The sequence below is a fragment of the Gouania willdenowi genome, chromosome 6, assembly GCF_900634775.1.
Source record: "Gouania willdenowi chromosome 6, fGouWil2.1, whole genome shotgun sequence".
NCBI classification, from domain to species: domain Eukaryota; kingdom Metazoa; phylum Chordata; class Actinopteri; order Blenniiformes; family Gobiesocidae; genus Gouania; species Gouania willdenowi.
The window spans coordinates 12,578,768-12,597,448 of NC_041049.1; the positions used below are offsets into that span (position 1 = coordinate 12,578,768).

The 18,681-nt window shown below is 36.5% G+C and overlaps 1 pseudogene; it reads right to left on the reverse strand.

Annotated features, from left to right (window-relative positions):
• The window catches only part of LOC114464837 (round spermatid basic protein 1-like), a 42,765-nt pseudogene that overhangs the window by 20,829 nt on the left and 3,255 nt on the right, over positions 1-18,681 (reverse strand).

Here is an 18,681-nt window from a genome sequence, read left to right on the forward strand (position 1 = left end):
CATTAATTTGTTCATCGAATGACTTAAGCCTTCTTTCTTGGTAGGTACACTGTATATATATTTGTCATGTTTGACTGATTTGTCTCTAGAAACATGAGGTTTTTTGGTCCCCCTTGAAAATGAGATGTTGCATCTTCTATGAAAACATTTTGAATGTAAAAGTTTTCAACAGGTGGGTCATAACCCAAAAGTGGTTTGTGGACCGTTTCTTTTCAAAAGATCCTGTGCTTTTGAAGGAGATTTGTTTTTTTAGTTGAAACTATTCTTAGTTCTAACACTAGGAGGCAGCATTAGTACCAGATGCTTTTTTTCAGAGTTTAAGTATTTAGTTATGGACAAATCTATCCTAATAGATACATCCTAATACATACCACAATATTTAATTGTTGGCCAATTCTGCAATCTTACAACTTATTTGGCCAATAACCGATACAGAGAGTACCGTCCCCCCCCCCCCAAAAAAAAAAGTTTAAAGTTACAAATTATAAAAGTACAAGCATAAATCTTAGGAACTTCCTCAATTTTTTGATAGCTTATTTGTCAAAATCGGACAAAAGGTGTAGGAGGAGTTAACGCAGACGGAAGAAAAAACGGATAACAATAGTGATAGGTTATTCTGCAGACTCATGTTGGCCTGGTAGTAAACCAGACACAAGAGTTGAAAATGATGCAACAACAGTAATAATTCCTTGTGCCTATGATATCGTGTAACCATATTTTCGAGTAACTGCTGACGATGAAAACTTTCCTCGATTAGGCTCACAGCTTGTTTCTAAGCGGTGATGGTGAGTCCCACAACCAAACATTTTGAGGCGACTGACCTAACTATCCAAGCACAGAGAACAAAGAGCATTAACTAGTTCTCATCAGCAGTGAAAAAGACTTCAAACAAGCAGTGAATAGAGCAAATAGCCACAGAGGCTTGTGCACTGTGTGACCAATGAGGAGAAGCGTGGGCTTGGATGTGTATCCAGTCTCTGTGTTTGATATTACTGTAAGCTATCAACAATCAGCACTCCAGTCACCGCACAAGAAAACAGGATGGCACAAAGGCCTGTGAAAGATAACCAGTATTGTATTACCGAAACCTGTGTGTACACAAAGGGTAGTAGGCGCGTCAACATCTCTCTCTCTGTGTGTGTGTGTGTGTACTTCCCAAGGTCACTGCTGAGAGCCGGGAGGTAGGGAAAAAAATTAACAAGACCGATGGACAATGACGTTAGCCCTGCAAGGAACATTAGCCTTAAAGGGCCAGCCCAGCACCAGGATTAGTGAGACAAGTAAAGACAAATATGTAAACAGACGCTGGCGCTTTAGATGCATGTTGCTTAGCCTAGAGTTAAAGGACATTTTAATAAAAGCTATTTCAGGGCTTGTAAGTCAAGGCAAAAGTGATCACAGCAGGAAGACGTGTACAAAGCAACGCTATGAATGATTCATGAAAAAAGTCACGGAGAAAAGAATAGAGAGCAAACATCGACTCCTGCACAGTGCACATTTATAATCACAGTCAGGCTGCTGCTGCTGCTGGCTGCGTTAAATAAAAGCAGAGCCACTCTGAAGGGTTTAGGCCACCAAAGGATTTTTATTATTGGTGAATCACAGACATGGGACAGCTCCAGATAATGAGGTCTAGCTGTGTCTGTGCTCACTACAGACCAGAAAACTACACACAAACACAGACACAAGCACACACATTTCTTGTTTTTCCAGTTGGATTAAGGAGTGAGAGGTTTCAGGCTTCAGCAGCGGCTGCTACTTTATGGAGGAGGGGGAAATCTATCTATTAAAAAACACTATTGTGTAAAGATTTTTCCCTCTTTGGTTCTCAATCTTTTCAGCTCGCGACCTCTGTGATCATCACATTTATTTATTTATCTTAATAATATCCACTGTTATCTAGGACATTTACTATTATTTGTGCCATAGTATAAAGTCATCTTAAAGATGTAAATCCTTGTTTTAATCAGAAATAAAATGGGTTAAAAGTGACTAAAAATGGTGGAAAAGGTGGTGAAATGGGATTTTTTGGTGACCCCAAGGTTGAGAACCCCTGCTCTAAACAAATAAAAAAATAATTACGGTGAAAGAAGTAAAAAAGAAAAATGTACAAAGCAGGGGACTTAAGTGTTTCATCTGTCAGTTCACTAATAACAATAACAACCTGCTGTGCCAACATTAACTATTACTCATCTGTTCAACCATGTTATGACACGCTGCAGCAGATGAGCCGTTCATTCTGTCAATACAAACCATTCTGGATTACAGAGCTGTGTGTGTTAACTACTGTAAGTGGCTGCATGGGGAACAGTGGGTTAGCATTGCTATCTCACAGCAAAATGATCCCTGGTTCCATTCCTCACAGGGCCACACGTTGACTGTTTCTCTTCCATGGTGCTGTCTAGATCTGTCTGCAGAGGTTTGCTGAGGTCAATCTAATCTCAGTGCAGTCGTGTGTGTTTAAACTCAGGGACACTTCTGAAATCAGGCTGATGAACAAACACTCCACGACAGGTGTGCTTGACCTCCAGCCAACCCACTGTCTTAATGTAGATGATACCTGGTTTTTCTGCAACTACTTTTATTTTGAAAAAAATAAACATTTGCTAAAGTTAACAATTGCAAATTGACACTCAAACACACTGCTGATGAATTATAGATGTTTTGCTTGACAGGGGGAGACTTCCTCTTCTTTCTTGGTTATTGGTGTGTTGCAACCAGTGGGCGTGCACTGTAGCTGTTCCCACTCAACGTTCTTGAAGCCAAAATACAGCGCTTAGGGGCGCTTCCATTTTGCAGCCCAGCTACGCCACAAACTTACGTATCTTTCCCACTGGAAATTATACCAACGGCTTGTTCAGATCATCGAGGTTAGTACAAAACCACAGTATATTTCAACTCAAATATCTAGTTAAATGGCGTGTCGGCTTTCCTTCACGACGTAACTGCTATTCACAAAGATCCGCGATTGTCAATCATTGTCGTATGATGTAAAATCCCTTTTTTCAACCTCAAATAAATTATTCAAAACAAATTTCACAGAAAAATGAGCACTTGAACACAATGTAGGGTGATAATAACTAATGATCACAGCAGAGTTTAGATTTGGAAAAAAAATTATGTGACGAGTATTTTAACTTTACAGTTTGACCCACATCTCATCTGTTATCATAGAGGAGGCGGGGTTTATGACCTATACTGCAGCCAGTCAGCAGGGAGAGCTCTAAAAATAATAGCATCACTGACCAGTTCGTCCTGTCCATTCTTTTAACAGTCTATGGTTGCAACCAATTTAAATAGGTGCATATCGCCACCTAATGTACATGTTTTATTTCATTACTTACTTCCTCACTCTCAACAAGCCAGCCCCCAATGTATCCCAGGGGGTGACTACAAATATTGTAATTTTTTGTGAAAATGTAAGGGCCTTCGATTTTACGTTTCAAAATTTAAAAGTTTTTAACTATTCTGTTTCATCACATTTCCCTATTGATATGATGTTACTGGCTATAAAACTTCTAGAAATTCTATCAAACATGTTAATTAGGGTCAACTACTGTTGTTGAAATGTTTAATTTTATATGTTTCAGAGAAATTACAAAAATCTGGATTTTTACACTGAATTTACATGAGATTACCAATCTCACCAGTTTTCCTCCAAACCCTTGGACCTTGATTCCCGAATGAAAGGCACACTTTACTTTCATCAGAAAAGAGGACCTTGGACCACTGGCCAATAGTCCAGTCCTCCTTCTACTCTTTTTTTTCTGCAAAAACTGAAAAGTAAATGGTGATTTCTTCACAGTATTCTAATTTTTTGAAATCCTGTTTTTGTGGGTTTTATGAGCTGGAAGCCCAAATCATGTAAAAATAAACAAATAAATGCTTGAAATCATTTAAAGTGTGGGCCCTGAATCTATAATCTATGAAAGTTAAACTTTTTGAATGGAATTTGAATGAAATTAAACAACTTTTCCATGATATTCTAATTTTTTGGAAAGGGTCTGTATGTGTGACTTTAAGTATGATAGTAGTATCTTCTCACCACAGAATCCAAAGCTTTGCTTCTGGACATTACTGAGACAAAATCTCGCTTTAGTTTTCTTTAATTGTCTTGGAAAACGGAACAAGTAGAGTGTAGCTTGGAAACATTATTTCCAATAGTCAACATTCCCAGGACTAAAGATCTGATTGGACACAAATACTTCTTTTTCCACCCACAAACAGCAGCAGACCACTCATTCTTCATTTCTGGAAACCCATCCCTCTCTTTTGTGTCTCCCTGACTAACCTGAGAGTAGAAATTAGCCATCGTGGTCGTTTCGATGTCCTTCTTCCCAAGTATTTCCATTTTGACTGGAGCCGATGAAAACTTAGTTGAGAAGTAGTCCAAAAAGTCAGGTAGATAGCAGGCTTCTCCATGGATAATCCCCATGACGTAATGAGCTGCCTGCAGAACACAGCCAGTGACACGTTCAAAGACAAGTCAGGCTTTAACCAGTAGTGCATGAATGATTCCAAACACGACAAGCTCAAAAGATAACAAAGTCAATCGTTTAAAGTGCTGGATTACAGCTTTCCTTTCTTTGAAACTCACTATCATGAACAGCATTGGAAGAATAGAGGTAAGTGAATTTGGTGCAATATTTGCTGTTTCTGTCTAAACAACCAGGGTTAGGGTCAATTACATTTTTAATTACAATTACGTCATCAATTATCTATGTTCAGTTATAACTCAATTATGATTATTTAAACCATTATTTTTTTTAATTTTCAACTAAAATTTCAATTATTATTCATTTTTCCCCTAAAAGTCAGTTACAATTACAATTAATCACATTTACTGAGTCTGAAATAAATAAGCCCATAAAATCTAAATTCCTCTCTTGTGTTAGCTTTCTGTTATAAAATATATATTAATGTAATGCTAAGAACTCTAACATGGTTCCACAGTTTTCCGTTTAATCAAATTCTATAGAATTTTCACACAGGGTTCCTACAGCATTAGTCAAATTACATTCAAGACTTTTTATTGCCATTTGAAATTAAATTTAAGAGCAACTTCACAGTAAACATAATTTGGGGGGGTATATAATCAATAACATAGGGCTAGGGTAATTTTTTTTTCTAGTGTCTAGTGCAGACATGCAACTGGCGGCCCCTAAAAAAAACCGCACAAAAATACAAAAAATGACAATAAATACACACAAAAAACAGATTAAAATATTCAAAATCACTCCCAAACAATTAGACGACTACAAAAATAGCCAGAAAATATTAAAAAAAAACCATTCATATAAATCTTTGTTGGACAGGCTATTTTAGTTCAATTAACATTTTCCCATGATGTTTGTACATTTAAAAAAAAACAAAACTACATAACCATTTATTTTGAAATGTGAGACTAATTACAATCATAAAATCATACTTATTATGTGTTTAAATGTAAGACTTGAAACATTGCTTTAAGACATTTAAATGACAGTTAAGGCCTTATTTTTAAGGATCCGTGGGAACCCTGTTACAGCAATTACAAATTCAAAGACAATTATCTGAACTCAATTACAATTCAATTATGAATACAACATCTTTTTTCAAACTGATTCAACTCAATTATGTCATATTTGTAATTAATTATATATTACGCGATTACAATTATAATTGATCCCAATCCTGCTAAAAACCAAAAGATGTAAGGAATGCGTGTGCAGCACCTGAGATGAGTCCTCGCTGAATGACAGGGTGACAAACTCCTGAGCGAACCTCTGCTTCTGGTCAGCTGACAGAGCGGCCAGCTGGGACGTGTACGCGTGAGCCACTAAGGCGCCTCCGTTAGGCTGGTTCTCAATGTGAATGTAAGGGGCGAATTCCAGCCTCGCCATGCCAGGGTAGGCACACTGCGGTCGGGGTTTAGTCAAGGAAAAGACCCCGAGTTTATTCTGGGAAGTGAGAGGAGGCGACGTGGGCAGTGCGTGGTGGGGGCTTTTGTTGGACGGAGAGTAAACAGGTAGAGGAGACTTGAACGGAGAGGAGTTGAGTGCGAGCTGGGAGCTGGGTGTAGATGAGGTGGGAGATGAAGCAGGAGCCTGGAGGCGGTGCAAACCGGCACAAACGGTTTGACAGGAGCGATGATACATCTTCACATGCCTGTGCTTCTCCCCTTCTTTGTGTTTCTTCTTCTTTTTCTTCTTCACTTTTTTGATCTGAAGCTCCTCTGGGTTGATTTGCGTCTTTCCTTTTTCATCTGCACAAAATGACAGGAACAAAGGGAGTGAGGAGATCATTACCAGCGCCGGAATCCTTTGAAACATCAACACAAACCACAGGAAAAACAAACATAATTTTATAGGCTATTGGGTCCCTTTTCAAAAGAACTGTCCCCATTTTCACAAATTGTGATAAAAAGTCAAAAGCAGAATGTTTCCTCTAAACCCCTGAGTGGCAGGAAATTATTCTTTTACTGAATCATATCAAATACAGTGCTTTTTCAGAGGTTTAGGTGATAAAACAAATGAACAGTAATTAGTGCACACAAGGAGGGAAACAAGGAGATCAAATGTGCATTCTTTAAACTTCCTGCTTGGTGTGTTATAATGGCATTTAAGTGAAACCCAGTATCTATACTAAGTTTAATGAGATAATATACACCTTAAACCACATGTGTCAAACTCAAGGCCTGGGGCCAAATCTGGCTCTTTAGAGCATCAAATTTAGCCCGCAGCATAAAGTTGAAATGACAGAAAACATGAATCAGCATGTCTTGTCCAGTACCTTGGTCCGGACGGCATTCCTCCTCGTGTACTGAAACTGTGCTCCAAGCAACTTGCCCCTGTTTTAACGGATATCTACAAATTGTCACTGATGAACTATATTGTACCAGACAGCTTTAAAAAGTCCACCATTATTCCGGTTCCTAGGAAATCTCCAGTGACGTGTCAAAATGACTACGGTCCTGTGGCCCTCACGTCTGTTCTGATGAAGACTTTTGAGCGGCTTGTACTGGACTTCATTAAGAGCCAGATCCCTGTGTGTGTCGATCCGCTCCAGTTTGCGTACAAAGAAAACAGGGGGATGCAATCTCCTTTGCTTTGAACTCTGTATACCAACATTTGGACAATGCTAAATCTCTTGCTAGAATGTTGTTCATTGAAACTGGTTCAGGCTGTTCTGAGAAGTAACAAAAACAGCGACTCTTAAAACGGGCGACATTGGGTGGGAAAAGTGGTGGAAACAATTTAAAAGTGCCCAAAATGTTTTAAAAGTGGCAGAAATGGGAGTAATGTAGCAAAAATCCATCAAAAGGAGCAAGAATATGGCAAGAAAAAGTGATGAAAATGGTTATAATATGGCAAGTTTGGTGTAGTTACAGAAAAATGGTAAAAATATGCAAAGATCTAATTGTAAAAAAAAAAATATTAATTTTATGAAGTATTTTATTAGAAAATAAGCTACAAAATATATATCTCAGAAATATGGAATATGAATAATATATAACATTAAATACTTGTATGATGTGATTTGTACTGTGTAATTGTACAAATAAAAACAAGCTAAAAAAATATAGATTTATCTCAATATTGGCGAAAAATTGTCATTTTCTATATCGCCAAAATATCAAACTCGATATATCTTGAATCACAGTATTTAGCCCAGTTCTGTTTTAAATATTTTATAGTGCAGAATAATGTTGAAATTGCTCATTTTCCCGCCTAAAATGTGCAGCCCACTTGAGATCAAAGTGGTACGTATCTGGCCCTTGAACTAATATGTGTTTGACACCATTGCCTTAAACTATTTTAACAAGGAAAATAACAGATATGATGAAGCTCAGAAACACTTTCCAATGGAATGACGGAGAAGGAGAGATAACATCGCACATGAGCGTCCATATTTCAAACGCCTGAGGCCAAACAAACTGCTCCGTGCTAATTTATGCATTTAGTGTGAGGGAGATGGAAAAGTACGACAAACATGTAACTACTGAGCGCATCATTCTAGCTCAGTTCCTGCTACATTCAAAAGTGCACATGAATGCTATTTATTACTGTGTTTGCGCTGCTCCACACACACAATAAACAGTGACTGTCCAGCTTATGGAGTGACAGACAGAAGGGAGAAAGATTGACTGCACAATGCAACTGCTACTAATCCAAAAGCTCTTTAACCCACAAACCACCCCTCCCCCAATTCACACACACACGGGCTTTATCAATCACAACACAGTATCCAACACATCCAGCACTACATCCAGTCTTTGCAATGTCGCGATATCGGTGCAATTAACTGGTTGCCAGCATGTAATTGAACACCTCATGCCATTACTTACACAGTCTATCACCCAGTCTAAATGTATGGTACAATGCGACACTCTGAGGTAGTAAGTTAACATGCTTCAAACACAGCATTGTGTGTTTTTTTTGGTCTCCAACATAAACAGACGTATTGGCAATCTTTAGAAAAGTTTTGTGCATTGCATTGTGGGATGTGAAGTCCTGTAGACGGATGCAAGAAGTGTTTTTACTTTATTCTTACTATGATTTCTTGTGTTTTTCGCCAGACAAGGGGTACTGTGTTTGGCTTGACACCATTTTTATTCCAGTTTGTTTCTGGGATTCCCAGTGATATCAGAATATAATATGGAAAATAAAAACACTTAAACCTGTCTTTACAGTGGAGAGGAAAACCAACCTTCAGGCGGCAATTTTAACATTTTATATCTTTTTTTCCCAAGCAAACGATCATTAATTTATTGATCAATGAGGTCTGATAAAAATAAAAAATAAAAAATTGAGTCCTGTAGTTTCAAACAATGATTAGATTCAAAACACTTTTGTTTCAAATCAATCATTCCCATTAATTATGCATTTACCTGAGGTATTTTGTAATCTTTTGTTTTGTGTTTCCTTACCTTTGCCATTACTGTGATCAATGCTGCAGTTGTTTTATTATCGTTGTTACAAAGGCGGTTATTTATTTCTGCTGTTACTGTTGTTTTGGTCATGGCCTTTGTGACGATAATATACCCCCTCCCCTTTTTACCATCTTTTGAATATCATTGATATTATTGCTGTCATTGTTGCTGTTCGTCCATCTTTATGTAATAACAATAAGGCTGTCACTTTAACACGTTATTTGCGATTAATTACAGGAATAAAAAACGCGCAAAAACAACAACGCAGTGAATCGCTTTTTTCAGGAACAGTGCGTAACCGTTCTCATTTCAAGAGTTCTCGGTATACCCATAACACTGATGCAGAGGCTACAACAAAAGACGGGAGACTACCGAGCTTCTCAACTTATTATATTTAATATAATAAAAACACTGGATGGAAAGCACAAGTCCAGTTGTGTGCAAATCGAGCAAGAAAGAGTTTGCGAACACCGGAGCTTTGCAACCTCAGCTCGCACCTCAATGCTAAACATGTAGCAGCTCGCGCGAACACTCAGACAGTGCTAACTGCTCCATGCTCCGAGCAGGGCGTGTTACCAAAACTGGACAAGATGACAGGGTTCAGAGCTAAAATGATTAAGCCCTGATGTTTTATTTAATTTGTATTTTCTATTATTTGGAGATTGACTAAGGTAGAAATCAATATGACAGTTTATGACAGGACTAGTCTCAAATACAGCGGAATGTAAATGCTACGCTATACCAATCTTTTGATCCGTCACAATAACGTGACTTAAATCAAAATACCTCAAGTTGAGTGTGTTTCTCAGCAATTTTAAGTGCGATTCAAAAAATAGATTAATTAGATTGATCAATTACAGAGCATAATTAATTAATCACCCCTTTTTTTAATCTCTTGACGGCCCTAAATAAAAACTAATTACAATAAAGAAATCATTGAAACAATTATTACATTCAGGACATTTTTCTAATAGGTTTAATTCGATTAATGGTTTTTCTTCCATGCCTGACTACATTTCATTCATTCCCAGCTTGTTCTACTTAAAGGACTGATGCACTATTGTTTGAACTCCCAGCCAGTGAGTCTCAAACAGAGAACATTCCTCGTACAGTTGATGGTTTTGGTCACATGTCTCCAATGTGTAGAGACTGCAATGTGTGTGTTGCAGTCACACAAACATGGCTGAAGCCGAGGGGCCCACTGGGCTAGACGACCACACAGTCATTAACATCCTGTAAGTCAGTGTTTCTCAAATGGGGGTACGTGTACCCTTCGGGGTATGCAATGGCACTACAGGGGGTATTTGAGAATGAAAGCATTACAAATATGGGGTTTTATAATGTTTATTTTTAGTTAAAAATTATAATAATATTACCAGCAACTCACAAAATGTCAACGAAAAACACACAAAAGAAGGAGAAAATATACTGAATAATAAAAAGAACAGACAAAATACACTAAATTAAACTAAAAACACACACACTAAGTGAGAAAAATACTTCCAACACACAAAACAACAACAAAGAGACACTGAAAATACACAAGATCACTACAAAATACACAAAAATAACAGCGAAGCATAAAAAGACAAACAACCAAGCGACACCAAAAACATACAGAGAATAATTTAAAAAATACCAATACACACAGGACAGCAAAAACACACAAAATAAGAGAAAAATATACTGAATAATAAAAAGAACAAAATACAACAAAATAAGAGAAAAATATACTGAAAAAGAACAAACAACAACAAAATACAAGAAAACCCCACAAAAAATGAACTGAAAAATGAACATAAAACATGAACTGAAAATACAAGGGAGATGACAGTAAATGATAAATATTATAGAAATAAATCTATTCAGGAGGCACTAAATACTGTTTCATTACACTTATTTACAAAATGAGATAATTTAAAATGTGTGTTAACGCTCATTCATTTCATCATTATGCTCTATAATTGTTTTTTCACAGAATTCTAAGCAAATTGTTGTAGTCGGACATAAGGGGTACTTGGATTCAGAAATAAGAGAACGGTGTACTTTGAGAACCACTGCTGTAAGGGGCAGAAAACAGCCTCAGAGTCAGAACCACCGTTTGCTGCTTTATAGATTTCCTCTGCGTGTTTCCAGCGGCTGCCCCTCGCTCTGTCATCCTCTTTAATTGTAAACTTATCTCTCCATCGCTGATTTAATTTCTAGCTTTACCTCCAGCTGTGTCAGTCTGACCTCAGCAAACACTGATTAAAAGCAGCACTACGTTACCAACTACCTTCTGTGGTCGAAGGGTCTTCTTCCTCACTCGCTCTGCTCAAAGTGTTCGCATGGATTTCATTTCAGTGTGTGTGTGTGTGTGTGTGTGTGTGTGTGTGTGTGTGTGTGTGTGTGTGTGTGTGTGTGTCTATTACTGTAAACCGACATGATCAAACAGCACACATACCCTGGCTTTACACACAGCGACTCCATCACACCCAGCCTCCACCAAGGATATAAATCAACATTACAAGGCGGGTGGTCCGTTTCTAGAAAGTGAGAGATTCTCTCAATGATCTCTCAGTGATTCTCCATCAGTGTGTGGCTAAATCACAGCTAAGACCTTCAAATGTCCCACTGGTGAAACCATAAATATGGACCCAATGGTGGGGGGGGTGGAACAGAAGCATTAAAACAAATCACACTAGCAAAAATAAAGCTACTGTGCGCATATAGTTCCTCTGATTGCACAGCGTTGTACAGAAGGATGCTATTATTACGTGAACAGCACCTTCATATTTTTTAACAACAATTTGCCTTAATTTACCTTCAATTAGATTAACAAACAAAACATTACAGTTGTTAATGTTATTCCAAAAAATTAAGCATGTTTCGGCAGAATAATTAATAAAGATTATTTTCTAAAACCAACAACTCTGGCTGGGTGATTTTGCCTAAAAAAAATCTTTTTGTAAAGAAAAATTCGAGTTTGCGATTCGATTTTCAAATTTTTTTTCAATGCACTTAAAATGACTGCAGACATCAGATATATTGTCCTCAAGCATTAAAATGCATAGAACAATCCCAAAATAAAAAGCAAATGGTATTTCAAGCTTTAACCAGGTTGAAGCAAAACTGCAACAGCAACTTCACAGTAGCTTAAAATTTCTGATTAAGAAATCAGATAACTATATATTTTATAACGTATAACATTACAAATAAAAAAATAAACTCTTCCCTAAGCATCTCAGCATAGTGTGAATAAAAAATTAAACATGCCTGTGGCACACATATAGCCTACTCAAAGGGTAAACATATGTAAACAAAGAGGGGGCGGGCTCACATTGGACCGCGAAAAAGTCAGAAAAAACTGTGGTGGGAAAAAAAATAAAAATCAAAAACTCGAATTTTTAAAATAAAAATCATTTTTGTCTACAAATTTGATTAATTGATTAAAGCGATTTTTTGCCCAGCTCTACCAACAACCTGTCTTTTGGATCCAATCCCAACTCCACTATTTAAAGATGTTCTACAACTAATTAGCACTAATATGATGAACTGGATTAATACATCTCTCGTAACAGGTTATGTTCCACAGGATTTAAAACTGCTGTAATCAAACTTCTCCTTAAAAAACCTACCCTTGATCCAAGTGACTTGTCCAACTGTAGGCCAATATCCAATCTCCCTTTTGTTTCCAAAATTCTTGAAAAGAATCACTATGTGATCATCTACATATGAACAATTCATATGAGAGCTTTCAGTCTGGCTATAGAACCTATCACAGTGCAGAGATTGTCTTAGTAAAAGTAACCAATGCTCTCCTCTTAGCCTCAGACAGAGGGTTGGTCTCAGTTCAAATGGATGCATTTTAACACAAAGAACACTAGAAGCAGCAGATAAGTACCAGTAGTTTCCTAATAAGTAGCACAAAGGATGCAAAAGTTAAATTATTTTTACTTAATGCAGTCAAACATATTACTCACATTGAAAAACAGCAACTAGCCGTTGTACAGATTTCTAAACAAGACAATAAAACAACTGGAAGCACCACGGAGAACAAGTCAGGGGGAATCTGAGTTCTCAAATATTACAACTTGATAAAAAATAATTCAAAAAACAAAAACACATGGTGCACACTACAGTACTTTAAGCTGTTTTTATATGCAGGCTTCAGAGAACATCCACTGAGAAGCTACAGTAAGTGTTAGCTGCAAAAAATACCAATTATGAAGATGTACTGCACAGCTCGCAGTGAAGTGGGTCATGTTTGTGTTGGCACAACTAAACCACACGCTGGGGGTCCGACTGCGTGAACTTGTGTGTCCAAACTATGCAACGCCGTTCAGCAAGAAGTGGAGCCGTAAATGCAAGAGCTCTGCAGTTAGATTTACACTTTTTACTTTGGGTGTCGGCTCATTTCTGTTTTAGACCAAGCTTAAATCAAGGAAAATGTCAATAAATAATCGTTATGCAAAATATAACTTATTCATTAAATATATGAAATACATGAAATGGTTGAAAACCACTGCTAGTATAAATAATGGTAGTGTTAGAATTTTTTGCACTAAACAACAACCAATATTATATTTTTCTATTATATTATATATAAGGAGAGTTATACAATATCTGCCATTTTATAATTACCTCCCATATCAAATTGAAGAAATATACAACAACACCTTCAGTATTCCAACATTATTTTCATAGCTTCTAAATATCCACCAATCAATAATATGGAGAATAGCCAACATGTGTTTTACAGTAACTTTCTGAAATTGTGCAAAAGGAAATAATAAGTGATGTGTTTCCACCAACCTTTAATGGGCTGCTTGACTTCACCGTTCTCTCTCTCCATCTCATTTATCACTTTGTACTTCTTCTTCTTCTCCTTTTCCTTCTCTCGGTCTTTGACCTTCTTCTTCTGTGGCTCCTCGTGCTCCTTCTCCTTCGCCTCGTCCTTGCTGAGCTGCTCTGTGGACACAGACGGGGAGGTTTCAGTTCTCCAACGCACACAGATGCTCAGATTTACTCGAGTACACTTTGTTCATTTCAGTTTGCTTGCTCTGCTCTTTACCTGTACATCCCCTTTGCATCGACCCTAAGAATAAAGCGAGGTTTTCAACATCCCTATTCAGTGCTGGACTGACTCTCCTGTAGCCTTTAACACCTTGCATTAGCATCCATCGCTACAAAGCCACGACTAAAAATCCTCCTGTAGCTTTCATGTGCTCCAGTTTATAAAAATGCATCATAGCCACCATTTGCTTCACGACTCATTTTATTTCCACTTCCATCACCTTTCTGTCTGACAGAATCACTTGAGAAGCACAGGCTGAGGAGCTGAGGTGCACTTTAAAGCTGCACTCAGTGCTAAAAACACTGAGTGTGTGTGATTATGCCCACTTATTCAAAAGAGAAACATGTCTTATCCTTTGCCAATGACTTGTAAATTCATATCCTGCATTAATATAGGGGTGTGTGCACTACACTACAATGCACGATACAAAACATACTAAACAATACAATATATACATTGTGATATGTCAATGTCAGTAATTACAAATGTCACCTTTACGAGCAGAAAATGGGATGAACGACAATTTATTTTTATTTTTTTTTAACTTGCAAAAACAAGTATCACAGGTGTAAAGAGTACTGATATACCTTACTCAAGTAGAAGTACTGCTACTTGATTGAAATTGCACACAAGTACAAGTAAGTCATACATAAAATACTCAAGTACAAGTAAAAAGTAACTCAATTAAATAGTACTTAAAGTAAAAGTTACAAGTTACTTTCAGCCACACGTTTATTTTTGGTAATAAATCTTGCCACGGTTCCCTTGCACACAGTAAACATGCCATGTATAAACTTAAAAAAAGAAGAGACGAGATCTGGCAATTGTACAATTCTTTTAAAACAAAATAACACCAATAAATTCAATTTCATATTAAAAAAAAAAATCTCAGAAATGTATTAACTCTAAGACAGTTTGTGTCAGTTTTTTTTGGTTTTCACAATGTCCATTGATCATAAAAAAAAATAAAATAAATTTACTCAGTATCCAGTATGTTTTATAAAAATAAATGCAATCAACTTCCAAGCTCGAATGCACGGAGGGGTGAGGTATATGTTAGCACAATTAAGTGGGGTTTCTTTTGGTTAAAAAACATGATTACAAAAATAGAGAGTAAGTTATTGCACAGTTGCTTTAAAAAAAAGTAGGGAAAGAATGTTGAATTGTGCGTTTATTCTTGATTTATTCTCCTCATCCTCTTGAACTCGGTCAGATCTTTTTTTGCCAAATGAAGCCATGTTTTCAGGATGTTCGCTCTGCTGTGGAAGAGGGAGTGAGTGTGTGAGCACAGCACGGCTGAATGTGGGATCAAAAGAAGATTTTGAGGTGTAGTGAAACAATTCTTTTTTTTTCTGATCACGATTAAATGATCACATCAGCATTTTTCTTTGCTTCTTAAAATGTGTTGTGTCATAATGTTATTAAATTACCAGGCAGGCATGGGTAGAATTATTTTTTTTTTCTTCTAACACATCAATTTAAGCACCACAGGAAGCAGCCGTCACTGAGGCTCAGCCTGATCCGCTGCCACGTTTATAAAAAGCCTGTCAAAGCAGGATCATTCACAAATCTTAACATTAGGAGTCATAAATTACACAATGATTCCCTAGTTCTAAACACACAGGAGCTGATTTATCACAATAGTATAAGGGTCTTCAGCCTCGCCTGCCTTTCTAACTGGGGTGTGTAATGCTTTTGCAGTCTGGCTGCTTTAAGTTTCACGATGGAGAACCAAGCTGATCTTGGCAAAACACAAAGTGCCATAGAGGTTTAAATCAATCCAGACTTGGTGTGTGTGGTTTTAATGTGGACTGCAGCAGATGTTTGGTTTTATTAATCAAATATTATGAATAAATAACCAACAATATTTTATGATTAGGTATTTGGAGCAAATACTTACTGAAATCTGCCCTTTATATGTATATGTGAATTAAAAATAACTCTTTTAAACATAGTTATTCACATAGAAGTGTTATGGCAATTATTATATTAATCATCATATCATCAAATGTGTGTTCATGTGTACAATTTGTCATGTGTTTATACACGATGACTGCATTATATCGTACTTTCGAATAGAGACATTGCTCCTTTGCTGAGTCATGTTTGATTAGATTATCCGCAGTACAGACAGATTGTGCTGTATTCACAGTGCCAGCAACAAACACTCTCTGCTCAAGGTCTCATACCAAAACTCTGATAAGGAGAGCTCTGTAACAGTGATTTTCCACTCCTTCCTAAACGATGGTGCTCAGAAAACTTTCCGTTAGTTGCTGGCTGCCTTGCCCTCCTGCAGGATGGAACAACCTTTTTTTGTACTCCTTTTCGTTTAGTTTATAATAAATCCTTTTTTATAAAATCATCATGCTTTGAGTGGACTTCATCATCATCAACCAGAGCACAAATCATGTTTCCAAACGAGGACAACCGTAAAATTTGCCGTGAGTAGTAATTAAGGCTGCAAAGGGCGCAAAATTTCAACAGGAACTTAAACTCAGGGAATATTCAAAAATATATACTTCTTATGGGAATTATTAATTGCAATTAACAAAAAAATTGGGAATAATTGAATTACTCATATCCAAATATAAATCTTAGTATGTGTTTGAAATTACTACAATTAAAAAACAATGTTTCATTTTGTAGAGAAAATGTATAATGTACTTCCTTTTGTTTAGACTGTTTTTATTATTTGTCATTGGTATTCAGGATTTTTGTTTACCCTTGTATCTGTATACATGATTCTATAGGGGAATTATATACAGTATGTTATTGATATATGGTAGATAAGTATACAATTAATTGGATGTGTCTTAAAGACAAACTACAATATTGTCCATTTTATTGTAACATTTCATTATATTTTCTGGTTTACACTCTTGGGTGTCTGCCTGGCTGTTGTCGCTTGGTTTTGTTTTACTTTTTCCTCCACTATGTTGCTTCATTGTTTTTGTCTGTTTTGGGGTTTTTCTCTCTTGCAGTTTGCAAATTAAAAAACGGTTATGTAGTAGGAAACCTATATATATATATTTTGAGAATATTTAAATTACAAACTTTGGGAATTAACAGGTAATTTAAAAAAAAATTAAATTCATCCTTAACAGGGATGGTAAATATAGTTGGGAAAATAACACCCAATTTCTGATTAATTCTAATAAATAATATCCATTAAAACTATGGTCTTTTTTAATTTTTTGAAAATTCACAAGCTTAAGTTATTATAAATTTTACACCCATTGCAATGCTAGTAACTGTGACAAAGTACAAAATGTTTTTTGTGAATAACAACATTACATTAAAAACAATGTTTTTTTTTTTACCAACATTAAAAGTTTAAATCAAAGGTAAAACATTTTGTAAATATTGTATTTGCTGAATGTAATTTTTTTGTGTGGCACTAATACTTCTTCACAGCAGACATGTGAAACTGGATCCAGTGCAGTGGAACGTGTTTGCATGTGTTTGTAATACGATAGCAGCGCTCTGTACAAGCTGCTCCCAAACCACATGCTGAGATGTACCGTGACCCACATCAGTCAATAAAAACCATCCTGTGTCTTTAAAAGTGTAAATAAAGTGAAAACATCAAACTCCTGTAACGTAGAATCATTGAGTGAAACATACAGATGTTTAGAAACGTGCTGCTACTCCACATCATGCTCCGTCACGCTCAGCTGCTGAGCTGCATCTGTGCTTCACTGGGCACAGCAGACTCATTTGGAATGGAAAAGAGTCTTTATCGTTTCATCTACTAACGGCAAACACCAGAATCAATCATCTTGTGATTACTGAAAGAAGAACGAGGAGTAATAGAAGTAATGTTGATTAGCTCTGATTGCAGTTAAACTTCCGATAATATCCAAAATAAATGACAAACAGCTCATAAAAAGCAAAAAAATAAACCAAAATGTGACGTATTCTTTGTGTTCAAATAGAAAAACTGTTAATAGCTTTAATCTTGTGTTGATGAGCCACATGTGCAGCAGGGAAACATCCTGAGAGAGCAGTCTCAGTGATTCCTAGATTAGCCTGATCGCCACTGAAAAGCCTAATCAATTGTTTATGTGCACAGCTGGATTTATTTGGACACCCTGTGTGATTAAGACAACAGCCCATTGGAGTGTCCACGCTGTTGAATAACTACATGGCTTAATGTTGATTTGTAGGGGTAAGTATTGGCAAGGATGTTGCAATACAATATGTATCACGATACGATATTATCGCAATAATATCAAAATTAAATGTAGAGATCAAAAATCAAGTTGTTGTACATGTTCATCAGAAGATATTGATCATTCAGAGGACAAATTGAGTCAAAATATCCTATTTATTATTTATTATTAGTGTTTTTGTACATTTTCACTGAAGAAAAGAAAATGCACATCATAACATAAAGTGCATCAAATAACTATTACAACACATTTAAAGCATTGTAACCACTGAAATATTGCATTAAAAAATAACTAAAAAAAATAAATTTAAATAAAATAATCGATTTAAAATCGGCACCCAAAAAAATGATGATATATCGTGAAATCCATTTTTTTCACTGCCTGTTCCTAATGACTCTTCGGCCTCAGTCCAACAGTAAACTAACTCACTACTAATAATATTACAGTGATGATGTGATACTCTTTGGATCCCTGTAGGAAAATTATTTCCCAAGAGGAAGGTCATGCACACAAATCAGTCTTGGATGAGCTCTGTGAGGCCA